At 36.4% G+C, this 17,609-nt stretch overlaps 1 non-coding gene across 1 annotated transcript; it reads left to right on the plus strand.

Annotated features, from left to right (window-relative positions):
* Nucleotides 1-7,031: 7,031 nt before the first annotated feature.
* TRNAR-UCG lies at nucleotides 7,032-7,105 on the plus strand. Its single transcript has one exon. It is a non-coding gene; the product is annotated as a tRNA-Arg (tRNA).
* Nucleotides 7,106-17,609: the final 10,504 nt, after the last annotated feature.

Raw genomic sequence — 17,609 nt, forward strand, 5'->3', positions numbered from 1 at the left:
CAAAATGATATTTTTTTAATTTAAACTTTTCGAAGCCGGTTAAGGTGCTTACCGATCTCGAAATATCATGAAATCAATTCCTATTAGTTCCTATAAATCACTTGATTATATAAATCTCCTCAAACACAAAATTTATCTAATTGGTGATTTTTGAATGCGGATGTGTCCGAACAATCTGCATTTCAAAAAATTATCGATCTTAATAATTTGGCAAAATTAATATTTGTGGGAATTTATATAATCAAGAGATTTATAGGAACTCATAGGAACTGAGTTCATATCATTTTGAGATCTTTATGTCTCTTGACTGGCTTCAGAAAATTTAAATTTATATTAAAAAAATTAGAATTCTGTGACAAATCTTGGATTACTCGAAGATTCAGCAACAAATCCTAAATTTGTTGCAAATTTTACGATGAATCCATTATTCATTGCTGAATCTACGACTTATATAGGATTCATCGTAAAATCTGCGACGAATATTAAAGTTCGTCATTAATTTCCAATGACTTTAGCGATAAATTATATTTTGTTAATAATTTACGACAAGAATATTTTTATCATAAAATTGATTGCTAATTTACGATAATTCATATTTTTATTATAAATTAACAATAAAAAATTTTTGTAATAAATATTCGTCACTAAATAATAGTTTTTTTTGGAAGCTAGGAATTTTCAAAAGTTGAGCGGGTAGGTGTGGCATTGCCCCCGAGTCCTATTTCCCTACACTTCTTGCATTAAAATAATGGAAGAGGGGACACACCCACACGACCCCGAGGCAGAGCTTAGGCTCAGTGTGGGTAACTGGTTGGATACTATAGTTACTAATGAGTTGTCTTGGTATAATCAATGTAGCATTAGTACAGTTGGTTTCCGTTATCTGTAGCATTACGGTGCAATTAGACTAATAGCAAATAATATCCATTAATCTATATAGTGGCAGACTAACCAAACATTCTCAGTGTAAAGTAAAAAAAATATTCTAGTTCATTTAAATCTATAAAGGAGAATTTTGTAGCTAGGAACACGTCTAATAAGAAACCCTATAAAGTGCGCTGAACAATAACAAAAAACACTAGATGTGAACTCTTTGGTGCAATCGACTCCTAATTAAAGTTGATCAACTTAATCAAGCTTGAGTTGACTTAGTTAAAGTTTCAATGTTTTATCAATATGTTAATTGGCCGACACGTCAAGTAGGTCAAAGTTGAATAGATATTTAACAGTCGATCAATATGTTAGTTGGTTGAGGAAGAGTTGAGTAGGTTAAAGTTAATCAGATATTTGATGAGATAGAAAGTCCAAATGGGTCATTGTTAATCGGATACTTAGTGATCAGAAGTTCAACATGGAGTTGACACAAGAAAAAGCTCTAAGTAGGTCAGGTTGACCACACACTTGACAGTCAGAAGTTCAACAAGGAGTTGACATAAAACATAAAGTTCTAACATGTCGGTTGATGGGATGTTAGGCAATGAGGAAGTCCCGACAAGTTAAGGTTGACGGGATGCTAGCAACGTGAAGTCCTAGCAAATCAAGATTAGTCGAATATCAAGCAATGATGAAGTCCCAGCAGGTCAAGATTGATCAGATGCTAGGCAATGAAAAGTCTCAGGTGGTTAAGATTGACCAGATGTCGAGAAAATGAAGTCCTCGTAGGATGAGGTCAACTAGATACCAGACAAAATAAGAAATTCGGCTTTAATAAGACTAAAATAGGAGTATTAGCCAATTGATAGGGCGTATCAATCAACCAATGGACGTAAAATCCTCCCAAAACTTTATTGATAAGATGTATTGTTCGACTAATAAACACAAAACCCCCAAAAATCTTTAAAAAATATGGTTGTTATAGTATTGTTATAGTGTTGTCACAGAATTGTTGCAATAATCATGACCATTATTTTGCTACAGTTAACAATTGATCATCAACTAATGTATTCGATCAATTGACTGATCGCTTCATAAATTAACCAGAAGCTTTAGAATTCGACTGTTCAACTTGATTGATGATATCAATCGACTGATGGTTGATATCAGTCGACTGATGACTTCAAAAATCGAGCAAAAGCAAATCAATTCGACTGTGTGACTCGATTGATGACATCAGTTGACTAATAATTGATATTAATCTACTGTTGTCGATTAGGAGTTAATAGAAGCATGCCAATTTGATATCAAGATTCGACTGATTGCTATCAGTTGATTATTGTTCAAATAATTGATAAAATTTGATAGAATTCAAAAGGTTCAGAGGCCATTCAATGGTAAAAATAGTGTTGGAGATTATATCAATCGACTGATGGGTAAGATCAATTGATTGATAGACAAAAATTGACCCCAACCTAAAGCCTTTAAAAGAGGGATTTCGAGGAGATTTTCATGGCTAGTTCTTGGAGATTTGAGGATGAAGTACTATTACATTTCCAAACCAACAAGAAGTGTTCTCAAGCAACCAATAATGGTCCAAAGCGAGATTCTTGTAAAGTTGTTTACATTCTTGTATTTGTTTTTATATCTTGTATTGATGTGAAATCTATTGCAAGAAGCTTCTTTGCCTCCGAAAGATTTCCAAGAAGAAGAAGGTTTAGTGGAGGTAGATCACTAGCACTAAGCCTTGGATTAGTCGCCTTAAGAGTAGGATACCAAGTAAAACTAATGTGTTGTGCATGTGACATCAATTTAATTCAAATATTCCATTGCACATTCAAACGATGAGCCCACAATCAAGATGAAGCAATCAGAGCTATTCATTCCTCTCTAACTCACGCTAGTCCTGACAAACTTAGAATAGCATTACAACTAGGTAAACAAGGCCTCACACTCTTGAAATGATTTCAATTCTTCTGATAAAAAATCTGAGGCATTTAGTTTATTAGAGTCAATACTTTTATTTGATTTTGCATTCAATATACACTTAATAAAACATGTCTTAGGGATTTTGAGTGAATTTATCTACAACATTGTAAAAGAAATATCAATATATTACGAATGTAATGGATTTGACACAAGTACACAAACACCGACTCCAAAGTATGAGACATAATGGTTTGGATTCATTTTTAGAAAAGGTTCACAATTTTTGTTAGCAACATTACATTGATATTCTCAAAATGGATGATCTATTGACACGTTGGGCACAACATGGCCATCCCCATCATAATCCACTAGAAGTGATAAATTTACATTATTATCATGTTGATTTATTTTGTGATGTTATTGATATACAACTTTAAGCGTTAAATGATATTTTTTAGAGGCAGGTACGGAGTTACTCCTTTGTCTACGTAGCTTGTTTGTGTTCAAAGAACTTTTTTTTTGGCTTTTGATATTAGCATTAATTCTACTTGTTGTAATTGTGACTATAGAGAGATTATTTTCTATCATGAGAATTGTGAAAGACAGGTTTGTAGGATCGAAATCGACACTAGAGTGGGATGAATAGTATTAAGAATTTAAAAATGAGCATATAGCAATTTAAAATAGTTAAATTAATCAGAGCAAGCATAGTAAAAATAAATTAAACTTAGACGATTCAATTAAGTAAGATAAAGGTAATAAAAGCATGCAAATGAATTTAACTAACAGTTTAAGCATGCAAGTTGATTAATCAAACCAGAAGTATAAACACGTAGCAGATATAAAATGTGATTCTCGTTTTTAATTCTCTTAAGTAGAGAAACATAATAAAAAAAGAATCTAAAAAGTATAAGCACAATAAAACATATTAAGGCAACATTGAAAATAAAAATGTTACTCTATGTGTTACTGATAAAAAAATATAGTGTGTGTCATAATGTGTCGCAGCACAAAAGGCGAAGGAGTACTTAGAACACGACAACAAGAGTAAATTCTACATAGATGAGTGATCTTCAAGCTCTACCTCGAAACTCCTTATATATGACTCTTCCAATCACTTGGAGCCTTTCTAGTCGCCTGTAGAGGTGTTGACATGGTTGCAATTTTTATCTTTAAGATAACATTAACTAAGCTCTCCTGTTACATGGGTAGGGGCTAAACTTCATTTTGACCACCTTATTCAGAATGCTAATAACACTGTCTCCTGGTCACCTAGAAGATGCTCCGATTGCTCATACGCTCTGATCACTTTGACCTAGCTACGATCACTCGGACCCTCTAAAATCCCTTTAGTTGCCCTCGAATTCCATCCGATTGCCTGGAACTGTCAAACATATTTCCTTACAGTTGTTACATGTAATACATATAATATAGAATGTGAAGTTACTCGCATTTACTTGACTAGATTTGACTCGTCTAGTTCAGTTTACCAAGCAATTAGCTTCCAGCTGATTCCACACTTTTTGCCAAGCAATCAGCTTCTAACTAATTCCACACACTTGGACTTGATTCATCTAGCGTCAAACTAAAAATTTTATCTGTTGAACCTTAATTACTTGGACTTGAGTCACCTAGTCTCCGACTATGAATTTTGTCTACCAAGCCTAGCCTTAATCACTTGAACTTGATCTACCTAGACTCCATCTTGTCTGTTAAGCCTTAAACACTTAGACTTGAGTCACCTAGCCTCCAGTAGGAATTTTGCTTGTCAAATCTTATTTACTTGGACTTGAGTCATATAGCCTCTAGCTAAGAATTTATCTGTCAAAGCTTAATTACTTAGATTTGATTCACCTAGCTTCCAACTGGGAATTTATCTTCTTGGTGTCCAACCAAGACTTCAATTGCCTGCATACTACCTAACTTCACTAACTAGAATTTTTCTACCTCCTACCTTCACTCACTAGGACTTCGTCGTTGCTAGCTTCTGTTGGAAATGTGAATGGAATAAAGAGATGGAGACGAAGAGACTATTGTGCATGAGTTTAGTCCCACATTAGAAGTCTCTTGGCTTTATTGTTGGTTTATATTATGACACATGCATTGACGTTGTAAACATATGCATGGGGAGATCTCTCTCACGCGTGAGTGCGCAAGGGTGGGTGCAAATCCAGGGCCCGGATTGTACCGAACCAAGGTTGACTTGTGCGCGAGCACGACTTGTGCATGTCGAATGCCGGACCGGTTGAGGTAAAATTTACCCAAAAGAATGAACCAACATATAGCCACTTGAATCTTGCTCAAGGATGTAATGGAAGCATTAATGTGAAATTAATGTTGATTCCGTAACATCTCGACATTAATGGCGGCATTAAACTCATTAATGGTGATTTCGTAACGTCTCAGTATTAATGACGACATTAATCTCATTAATAATGATTCTGTAACGTCTCGACATTAATGAAGACATTAAACCCATTAATGACGAAATTAAATTCAGCATTAAATGATCATAATTTGATCATTTATTGCAGGCAAGATGAGAGCTCCTATATAAGGAGGCTGGATCTTGAGCGAAGAAAGAAAAAGAACGAATGCAAGAGAATTCCTCCACCTTCGTTCCCTGATTCTTTTCTCTCAGTCGTGCATCCGCTCGGCTAAACTATTTGTGATAGCACTCAGGTGCATTCTCAGTTCGCCACGAACAACCAGTGCTTGGTTGCATTCGTGGTCTTGCCGTTGTATCCTGGGAAACAGACGATCCGAGAAAACCTCAAAGCACAGCCGGAGGTGGGACGAATCTGTTTCAAGGAAACTGCGTCGATCGCAGGCCTCGGTCCGGTGCTCTGTTTGTCCGCTCGGTTGGACTCTTCATTTGCTGGGTCGGCCACTCGCCCTTCTGATCTGCCCGACTGGTCTCCCGCTCTGTCTGTCTATCCTTCAGTCTGCTCGGACGATCTGATTGCTCAGACTCTGAGGTCAGAAAAACCAGCCCCTGGTGGCAGCCTGAGATTATCTGCTCAGGTCATCTTAACTGTGAGTTGAATTTAATTCGAGTATTTAGATTCAGCTAATTTCCTGTAAATCTCCGGCTACAGATTGTTTGGTTTCCAACAGCTTCACTAACTTGGACTTTGCTCCTTGTCAAGCATCCTACACCTACAAACTTGACACAAATAGTTAGATCACAACTAACTTAACTTTAACCTTAGTTATATATCAAAACCCTAAGCAACATATTATGCATCCAGCACCAACAAGATTACACAATTGAATGGATGATGATTGGATATGATAGTCTTATTGTCTATAAAGAGAAATATATATATTTCTAATAGTTGATAATGAAGTTATCTACAAATGTTTCAAAATATGAAAACTTGAAAAGAATAATTGTAAGATAATAATTTTGTGGTGCTTTATGATTATAAATTTTTATAATTAAGTGTAAATTATAGATGTTTAATTTATTTTTTAATTATATTCTTTTTATTTGATGTTAATTTTAATATATATATATATTAATGGAACGAAGAAAATTATTAAAGTTATTAGTAAACGATCCTCTAATGTGCATAAATATGAAGATGAATATTCTATCCTCAATGGATATTAATATGAAGATAAATATTCGATTTTCAATGGGGATGAGGATGAGAATGAAAATTGAAAATCTAAAATATGATCTGACGGGATGAGGATGGAATTGGAGATGAAAATAGATATAATAAATAAGGATGGAAACGGAGAATATTAAATCCGATCCTTTTGATGATGGCAAAAGGTGAATACGCTCGCACCAATGCCCCCATCAACCCGTCTCAGGGTCAATATGGAGGAGGTAAATCACGGGTAGCTATTAGCCTTTGGAATAGTGACTAGCACATAAGGAAGATATTTACCTCGAGTTTGTCGAGTTTCGAATCCGATCCCTTTTGATGACTAAATACCTACGGTAGGATTATTAGTTTAATAATATGAATTAGATGTGCCTTGCAATTAATTCAGGCACGCTTCTTGCCTTGCAACTCGGCCCGTCTGAATTGATCCTTCAACCCAATTAAATGGGCCCCACCAACCCTAATTGGTAGGCCGATTGCCATCGGAAACCTAGCCCATTGAGGCTTTAGCCTAAATTGAAAATAAAGAAAATTTGCCATTTGAGAAATATAAAAAATGTGCCTGAGAGTATACAAATATAAATAAAATTAAAGTCCAATTGACTTCGTGACCGCATAGCGCAGTGGATTAGCGCGTCTGACTTCGGATCAGAAGGTCGTGGGTTCGACTCCCACTGTGGTCGACAGTTTTTTTCATTGTTCTATTTATTAATTCTCCAAATAGACAATTGTTGCAAGCCCAATGACCTACCGATGGAAGAGCAAGGTCAGTCAACACAAAATTTTTTTTTTACAGATATGTACAAAAGACATTTGTGTAAACTACTGAGGTCTTATGGTCTAATTTAATTTTGTTTTTAAAACAAAAAATAATAAAAATAGAATTTGTGATCGTATTCCTACCTCACAAATCCACTTGTGATGCACCATCATAAATTTGCTTTTAATTTGGATTTTTTTAAATGCCAAAAAAAAAATGATTGTTTCAATTACATAGCTCTCTTAAAAATCTATTTTGAGATTTATTTTATTTTTACAACACAATCTAAGTACTTGAAACAATAGGTGCCTCGGAGTTATGGTGTAGCGACATGACATCCAGATTATCACTTAAATTCTCGTGGTTTGAGTTTCAGTTATGATGTTTATAAGAATTTTTCCTCCAAATGGGGCACGCAACTAAATGATGCTGGGCTCCTGAGCTGTCAGCTACAAGCATTTTCGGATTTACCCTGATGGCCGATGAAAAACTTCCATGGAGTCGGGCTGGTCACCCCAAGCTCGACGTTACCCAGCCTGATTAATCATTTTTTGAAACAATAGGTGTTACCTCGAGGGTTATAGTATAGTAGAAGGGTGTTTAGTTATTATTTAAATATTTACGATTTAATTTTTAGTTATGGTGTATTTGTAGAATTTTTTTTTCTAAATGAGACACACAACCAAGGGACGTTTGGCTTCTGGGCCACTCGCTACGAGCACTTCCTAATTTACTCTAACGACTAGTGGGAAACTTTTGTGGGGCCAAGTCAGCCGCCTCAGATTCGATGTTATCTAATCTGATTAATTATTTTTTAAAAAATATAATAGGTGTTGCTCCGAGCGTATAATAGCAAAGTGCTTTCATAGTTAATTATGTACTCACGAGTCAATTCTTAATTATGGTACACTGTGGATTAATTTCTTTCGGTGGAAGATAACCTTGGGATGTTTATTATGAAGTGGCACATAGTTTGCACCTTTAAATTTATCCTAGTAGTCGATTGATCCTATCCAAAATCTGAGTCAGATGAATCATTGGGTGAGGTGGATGGAATATTGATCGAATCACGATGTCCCGGAGGGGGGGGGGTATGCTGAGATGACTTTTATGTTGACCAAGTCGTCAGAAGTCCTCTGGTCAACGCTACTTGCAGCCAACGATCGGATCGCCCCGGTCCCTGGTCCCTGATGCTCGAGGCAGATTCAACGAGTATATAAGTAACATACTATGACATAAAATAATAAAATACGTATAGAATATGAACGAAGAACGTGTAAGGGATCGGTGGCCGGCTTGAAGGGGGGTTGGATAGACGGCACCCCCGAATGATCTCTTCTTCCTACACTTGTTAGCTTGCGCAGCGGAATACAAAAACTAAAGCAATGAAAATAAACAAGTAAGAGCAGACGCTAACACAAATCCTTTACGTGGTTCGGAGATTGCTTGCTCCTACTCCACAGCGTGTCCTTGAGGTGGACGAACCCTTGTTCCTTCGGTGGATCAATCCCCGACAATCTCCGACTAGCTCTTACTCCTCGGTGGAGTACAACCTCTCACAAGGTTCTCTTCCTCTTACAAGAGGAAGACTTAGATTAGGAGGAAGAGAGTAGGCTTGGAAGCTTTGGACAATTGCTAAGGAGTTATTCAACAAGCATAAGTAACCTCCTTCAAGCCCCAAAGCTTCCTATAAATAAGAGGAAAGAGTTGATCATCATATCAACTCATTTCGGCACCAGTCGACTGGCAAAACCATCAATCAACTAGTGTTACCGTTGGAGGTAGCTAACGGCTACTTCGTAACATCAAGAGTATGCCAACGGTCATTTACCAGTCGACTGCTAAAACATGCAGTCGACCGGTGCAGTCGATTGCTAAAACATGCAGTCGACTGACCCACACTGGCCGAACGAATAGAATCATTCTGTTCGCACCTAGTCGACTGGTGCAGTCGTCGACTGCGCGGTCGACTGCACCAGTCGACTGCTAAAACATGCAGTCGACTACTACAGTACTGCTACAGTAAAACCCTAAAACTAGGATTTTACTCCGAGTACAATTTCTCATGCACTCGTACCCTCACCCTTATGACTCATTTGACGCTTCCTTTACAGCTTTAACCTCTTGCCTTCAAGCCTACTTCCTTTGGCTCTCGTCCCTCGGATGCATTCAAGCCCGTAGCTCATCCCGAATGTCATCATTCGCGTATGCCTCGAAGTCGCTTCCCTCGGCCCTTGTCCTTGCTGCCTTGTCCACGGTCCCTCGGATGCTTCATCCTTCACCGGACCCGAAGCCATCAACCTGAGTCGCATGTGTATCCTGCAAACCTGCACAACTCAAATACACATATCAAATACAAGGGTGAACCTAACTTAAACTCTTTGACACACACATCAAAACTATGATCGTACCGATCAAAACCTAGGTCGATTGCACCAACAATCTCCCCCTTTTTGATGTGTGGCAATATGTTTAAGTTAGGCATAAATATCAACATGAAAATTAGAAGCAATATGTAAACATGAAGCTTAATACCTAAGCTCCCCCTTAACATATGCTCTCAACCATAATTTTCAAGTTTTGCACATAGTTGCACATAGTTAGGTTTCTAACTTAAACCTTCGCATTTCTCCCCCTTTGACACCATCAAAAATTGTACCAAATATGTACACATACTATGGTATCAATGTGGACTTAAAAATACCCAAAATCAGCTCTTGAAGGTGTTGGAAAATAGCTACCAGTTGACTGCTATCTGTCGCAGTAGACTGGCACAAACCAACCCGATTTTCAACATTTTAAAGCCAACTTCAGAAATACATAGAAAATTCTAGAAAGTTCGAAAAATCATGAAATTTTGAACACACATTTATTATAATGTTCTTTACCAAGGAAAAATATGTTTTCATGAAAATTCATCATATTTTTGTAGTTTTGATAAAAACTCAACCACTTTGAAAATCACTCAAGGTGGCATCAATTTGAAACCTTGTTTTGCAATCATATGTTTCAAAATAGCTAAACCGCAGTAAATAAAACATAAAAATGTTTTCAAAACATTTAAAATGCCCAACTATAATCTATGGACAAGATGTCCATTAATTAAACATTTGCTTTCCCCACAGTTGGCCTATGATCACTAAAACTTGATTCATTTCATAACTCATCAAGATGCCATAAGCATAAGTGAATTATTTGTATCATCCTATCATCTCATATTTAAGGTTAGAAAATAATGTAAATCATTATGAGATGAAGATAACTTCTACTTAGCCCCCTTGATCATGAATTTCTATCAAGGCTAAGTGCTCCCCCTTAAGGTCTCAAGTCAACCATTTTTTAAGGATTTGAACTATGATTTTAATGGTTGACTAACCTAAAATCCTCTAACCCTTGAGGATTGATTTTGGTACCAAATAGAAATTCTTTCTAAATGGGTTAACTAAATATTACTTGGGGATCCATTTTCTATCTATAGTCTTGGTTTTTGATTGACCCCTAGCAAGTAGACAATGGTAGGTATTTTCATTGTTGGGTTCCTTGTATCCTAACCCATTTTTCTTAAAACTTGCCCTTTAGCTCCCAATAATCATGTTTAGAGTTTTAGAGCCAATTTCAAATTTTCTAAGGGCATTGGTAAGGTATTCTACCTTTTCCCTTAAAGTCTTATTTTCTTCTTCTAAACATGAATCATTTGAATTTGTTGAAGAAGCATGCATATCATTATCCTTAATAGTCATGGATTCTAATTTTTCCTTAAGCATGCAAATATCATTTTTCAAGGATTTGTTCTTTCTTTTTGCCTTAAACAAATCATCATTTGTGCTTGAAATAATTTTAATTAAGACATGAGGAGGAAGATTATGTACCTCACTTACCGAGACGTCCGAATCCGATGTTTGACCTCCCCCTTCACTTGAGCTCCCTTCTTTGTCTTCACTTGAGCTCTTTCCCTCTTCATTTTTGGATGAGGTGGAGGCTATATCATCAATTCCCATTAGAGCAAAATTGACTACATGTTGCTCTTCTTCCTCCGATGATGATGATGGATCATCCCATGTTGCTTTTAGGTTTTGAGTCTTCTTTCCTTTTTCTTTTGTCTTCTTCTCCTCCTTCTTCTTCCCTTCCTTCTTCTTCAAGAGAGGACAATCATCTCTTATGTGTCCTTCTCCTTGACAGTTATAGCAAATGACCCTTCTTGTTCTACTTTTGCTTCTTGAGCTTTTCCTAGCATGAGATTTGTTAGTTGAAAACTTTTTAAATGTCCTTCTCATTTTCCTTACCATATACGCCTCTTGATCGCTATCCATTGAGGCGCTTGATTCTTCGGAGTCGGAGGATGGTGGAGATGAAGATTTCTTCTTCTTTCCCTTTCCCTTGTTTGCCACAAGGGCTACTCGTCTTGATCTATGAGCTTCTCCATCTAACCCTTCAACTCTTGTTTCGTGAAGCTCCATTGTTGAGAAGAGTTCATCTAGAGAGGATTTCTCTAGGTCCTTTGATATGTAGTATGAATCTACAATGGAGCTCCAAGTTGTGGTTCTTGGGAAAGCATTTAGGGCTTTCATCATCATGTCTCGATTTGAAAGTGTCTCACCTACACTTGTTAGTCCATTAATAATTTCCTTAATTCTAGAATGTAAAATTGATATCTTTTCTCCTTTCTCAAGCTTGATATTGTTGAGTTGAGTTCGAAGGAGGTATCTTCTTGCCAATTTCGCTTCCGATGTCCCTTCATGAAGCTCCACTAGGTTTTCCCATAACTCCTTGGCGCTTGAGTAGGTTCCAACCCTTGTTATTTCTTGTTGGGGAAGAACATTGTGTAGATGATGTATGACTTTAGAATTCGCTAAATGTTCTTCCCTTTGCTTCTTGCTCCACCTTGTTTTCTCAAGTATCTTATTGTCTTGATCCCTAGGCACTTCAAAACTATTTTCCATGATTAGCATTATGTCAAAATCGGTTTCAAAAAATACCTCCATTCTCTTCTTCCACCAAGAGAAATCCCCTTCGAATTTGGATGGATAAATGTTTGAGCCGACCATTTTGATGAAGTGCACTTCTCGGCGATTAGTCCGTTGAAGGGCGTCCTCGCTCTGATACCACTTGTGAGGGATCAGTGACCGGCTTGAAGGGAGGTTGGATAGACGACACTGTTGGTTAGTCCTAGGAAAACGTACCGGTTCCACTATACAAAAATTTTTGTACAAGTGTCGAACCTTTCCTTAAATAACCTATTGTGTTCTTTAGAAGTTAAATTAGGAATCGCAGACAGAACTTAATATCATTGATTCCAAATTTAACTTATCTGTTCTTAATGGTTTAGATTTGAATCGCAAGCAGAACTTAACACTATTGATTCAAATCCACCTATGTTATTAATTTCATTAAATATTAATTTCCAAAATTAGCTTTCAGGACTGCATGGCGAGGAACATGGCCTTCTTAGATATGGGAGCAACCACCACCACCTAGACAAAGCCTTTTAAGGAAAGCTAATATTTAATTTCCTTAAATAACTCTAGGTTAACCAAAAAGAACAATCGAATCACAATTTCGAAAAACAAAACAAAAAGAAACACTTCTTCGAAACAAATCCAAAAAATGTCTCTTGTGTTTGGAATTCATACAAAAGAAATACAACTAGTATGATACGAAAATTAATTACTAATTATACCTTCCTTTGTAAACTTTAATGACCTCTTGATCTTCTACCGTATTTCTCTTCTTATCTCGGACGTTGTGTGGGCAACGATCTTCCGAGACGAGAACCACCAAGCTCCTTCTTCTCCAAGCTAGATTCGGCCATTATTAATTCTCCATGAGAAGTAAAGGTCCGGCCACCACCACCATGCTCCAAGGGATGCTAGAAACGAAGCCTTCTTTCTCTCCTTCTTCTCCTAGCTAGAACCGGCCACCATGGACTTCCCTTAAGTTGATGCCGCCGGCCACAAAGGAGGAAGAGAAAAGAAGGAGAAGAGGAGACCCTAGGGCCGGCCACACCAAGGAGGAAAAGAGAGGAAGAAAAGAATAGAGTCGTTCACTTTGAAGGCACCTCTACCCCCTCTTTTATAATCCTTGGTATTGGCAAATAAGGAAATTTTAATAAAAACTTCCTTAATTCTTTTGCCATGAAAAGGAAAATTTATTTTAATTAAAAAACAATTTTCTTCTCATTAAAATAATGGCCGTCCACTAATCTCCAAAACAAGGAAAGTTTTAATTAACACAAGAATTAAAACTTCTTAATTTGTCTCTGGAAATTTATAAAAATTTCTCCAATAATTTTTCCCTTCATGGTGGATTATAAAAAGGAAATTTTATAAATCAAAATCCTTCTTTTAAACATGTGGATGATTTCCAAAAAGGAAAGTTATCTCTAAAAATTAAAATCTCCTTTCATCTACAAATAAGGAAAGATATCAAATCTTTTCTTAATCTTTTGTAGAAACTTATAAAAGAGATATTTAATTTTTAAACTCTCTTTTAAATCATGAACATGGTTGAAAAAAAAAAGTTTTCTCAAAATTAAAATTTCCTTTCAATCTACAAATAAGGAAAGATTTCAAATCTTTTTTTAATCTTTTGTAGAAAGCTATAAAAGGAAAGATTTAAATTTTAAACTCTCTTTTAAAACCATAATATCCACATAAGAAATAATTTTAATAAAAATTCCTTTTAATTTTCTAGTGGCCGGCCACCTAAGCTTGGGACCCAAGCTTTGGCCGGCCACCAACTTGGCTCATCCACTTGGTCTTGGCCGGCCCTAGCTTGGGTTCCAAGCTAGCTTGGCTGGCCCCATTAGGATGGGTAAGAAGGTGGGTATGTGGTGGGTATAAATCTCTATATACAAGAGGCTACGATAGGGACCAAGAGGAGGAATTGGTTTTGGTCTCCCGATGAAATTAAGCTTCCCGTGTTCGCCCCGAACACACAACTTAACTTCATCAATAATAATTCATACCACTAAAGAATTATTATTGAACTACCGCACCAATCCCAAATTACATTTTTGGGCTCCTTCTGATTATGAGTGTGTTAGTCTCCCTGTGTTTAAGATGTCAAATGTCCACTAATTAAGTGAGTTACTGACAACTCATTTAATTAATATCTTAGTCCAAGAGTAGTACCACTCAACCTTATTGTCATGTCGGACTAAGTCCACCTGCAGAGTTTAACATGACAATCTTTATGAGCTCCTCTTGGGGACATTATCAACCTAGATTAGTAGGACACAGTTTCCTTCTATAATCAACAAGTCACACTATAAGTAACATCATTGCCCAACTTATCGGGCATTTTGATTTATCGAACTAAATCTCGTCCTTTGATAAGTCAAAGAAATAAATATTAAATATATGTGCTTGTTATTATATTAGGATTAAGAGCACACACACTTCCATAATAACTAAGGTCTAGTTCTTTTATCAGTATAAAAAAAACTTACCTTAAATGGTCCTACTCAATACACTCTAAGTGTACTAGTATAATTATATAGTTAAGATAAACTAATATCTAATTACACTACGACCTTCCAATGGTTTGTTCATTTCCATCTTGGTCATGAGCTACTGCTTTTAATTTATAAAGAACCGATAACATGATCTTCTGTGTGTGACACCACACACTATATTATCTATAATATAAATTAATTGAACATCTACATTTGGTATATATAAATGTAGACACTTGACCAATGTGATTCTTATAAATGTTTATACAAAAGCTAGGCTTTTAGTATACACTCCAACAATCTCCCACTTATACTAAAAGACTATGCTGCCATAAATGCTGTCATACATCTGATTCTCATCCATTCAACATGTCCATCAAAAGCTCTTGCCTTAAGGACCTTAGTGAAATGATCTACAGGTTATCACTTGATGCAATATAGGCGGCAACAACTTCTCCTCGTTATACGATGTCTCGTATTGGGTGGTACTTGCGCTCTATTGTGTTTACTTGCCTTATGGACTTATGGTTTCTTTGAGTTTGCTACTGCACCACTATTATTACAATAAATTGTAATAATTTTTGGGCAAACCAGAAAACATTTCTAAGTCCATCATGAAGTATCTGAGCCATACAGCTTCTATGACTGCCTCAGAGGCTGCCACTTACTCAGCTTCTTATGGTAGAGTCCGAAAAAACACCTATGCTTATCACTCTTCCATAGTTATGACTTTACCTCCTAAAGTAAACATAAAACCCTGAGGTCGAGTTACTATTGTCCCTATCTGATTGGATGTCAAAATCCATGCAACCCACAGGGACCATATTATCTGCCTTGTAAGCTAGCATATAATCTCTAGTACCTCTAAGGTACTTTAATATATGCTTTACCGCAGTACAATGTCCTCATCCAGGGTTACTTAGATATCTGCTAACCATGCCCATGGCAAAATAGATATCCAGTCTCGTACACAGCATTGCATATATTTAGGCTCCTCACATCCGAAGCATAAGAAACTGCCTTCATGTCCTTTATCTCATTTGATGTCTTCGGAGACGTCTCTTTAGATAAAGTTACTCCATGCCTAAAAGGTAAGAAACCTTTCTTGGAGTTCTGCATGCTAAACGAGCAAGGATTGTATGAAGCTCGGGATAAGCACAACATTCTTTTCTTGCGATCCCTTATGTCTTTGATCCCAAGAATGTGTGCACATTCTCCTAAGTTCTTCATATCGAATTGTTTGGACAACCATACCCTTACTTCTGATAACACTTTGATATTATTTCCAACTACTAAAAATATTATCTACGTATAATACAAGAAATACCACCATGTTTCCATCACACTTCTTGTATACACAAGACTCATTCGGTTATTAAATAAATCCATAGGTCCGGATTACTTTATTAAACCGAATGTTCCATGACCTAGAAGCTTTACTTCAGTCCATAGACTGATTGAGCTTACACACAAGATACTCTTTGCTCTTTGCAATGAACCCTTCTGGTTGCTATATATGGATGTTTTCTTCAAGACTTCCATTGAGGAAAGTTGTCTTGACATCCACTTGCCAAATAGATAAAAGAATCCGGATAGACTTAAACATGGCTACCAGCGAAAAGGTTTTCTTTTTCAACAAGCCTTGCTTTGAAAGTTACCACCTTCTTGTCTATCCCTCTTTTTCTATTGTAGACCTATTTACACCAAATAGCTTTTACATCATTTAGTGGTTCTATAAACTCCCAGATTCTATTAGAATACATATATTCTAATTCTGTATTCATTGCTCTTTACAAAGATGTTGTATCTTTATCTTGGAGCGCTTCGTCATATGTCTGGGAATCAAGTTCATATTCACCAGGGATCAGGTCCAAAGACTCTCCCAAAATATGAATCTTTTAGGTTGCCTAACAACCCTCCCACTATGACGAGGCACTTTCTGTAATTGTGTATCATTTGTGATACGTGTTGCAGTTTCTTGTGATATTTCATCTTGTACAGTTGGTACTAGATTAGATGTGTCCTTTAATTTTCTTAAGAATAATTTTTTACTCAGGGACTTGTGGTTCATAGTATAGTCCTTTTCTAAAATTGGGCATTGGTGCCAATAATGACCTTCCGATTTTAAGGTCTATAAACCTCTTTTCATTTTTCTAGGATAACTCACAAACAAGTGAACTCATGTCCAATCTTATCAGTATCTCTCATGTGCTAGACCACCCAAATCCGAATATGTCTCAGACTAAACTTACGCCCATTCTGTAATTCTATGGGAGTAGAGAGTTCTGACTTAGAAGGTACTATGTTTACTTCCGTTTCCAGTGTATATCCTTAAAACAATTTTGGTAATTTTCTGAATAACTCATCATTGATCTAATTATTCCATAAGAGCCTTATACTTTCTTTCTACTACACCATTCTGTTGGGGTGTATCAGATGCAATTAGTTGGGATTGAATCCCGACTTCTGATAAGTGACTCCTAAACTCTCCTAAGAGGTACTTGTTACTACGATTTCACCGTAGTATCTTGATACTTTTACTTTGATGTTACTCCACATCAGCTTAGTATTCTTTGAACTAATCAAAGCACTTAGACTTGTGGTGAGTCAAGTAAATGTATCCTTATCTTGAATAGTCGTCTATAAAAGAGACAAAATATTCGAAACAACCTTTTGTCTGGATAGTCAAAGGTCTACACAAATCAGAATGAACCAATTCCAACATATCTTTGGCTCTATACCCCTTTAAAAGCTACTTGGTTATTTTTTCTTCCAAGTAAGACTCACAGGTTGGAAAGATTTCCACTATCAATGAACCCAAGAGTTCATTGGTTATTATCCTTTGAATCCTACTCAAGTTAATATAACCTAGCCTTGGATGCCAAAAATATGATTGGTTCATTTCCGAAGGTTACTTTCTCTTAAAGTTAGAAAATGTGTTATTAATTTCTATTTATTGCATCGTGGGAGTTAT

The sequence above is a fragment of the Zingiber officinale genome, chromosome 2B, assembly GCF_018446385.1.
Source record: "Zingiber officinale cultivar Zhangliang chromosome 2B, Zo_v1.1, whole genome shotgun sequence".
Classification (NCBI taxonomy): Eukaryota; Viridiplantae; Streptophyta; class Magnoliopsida; order Zingiberales; family Zingiberaceae; genus Zingiber; species Zingiber officinale.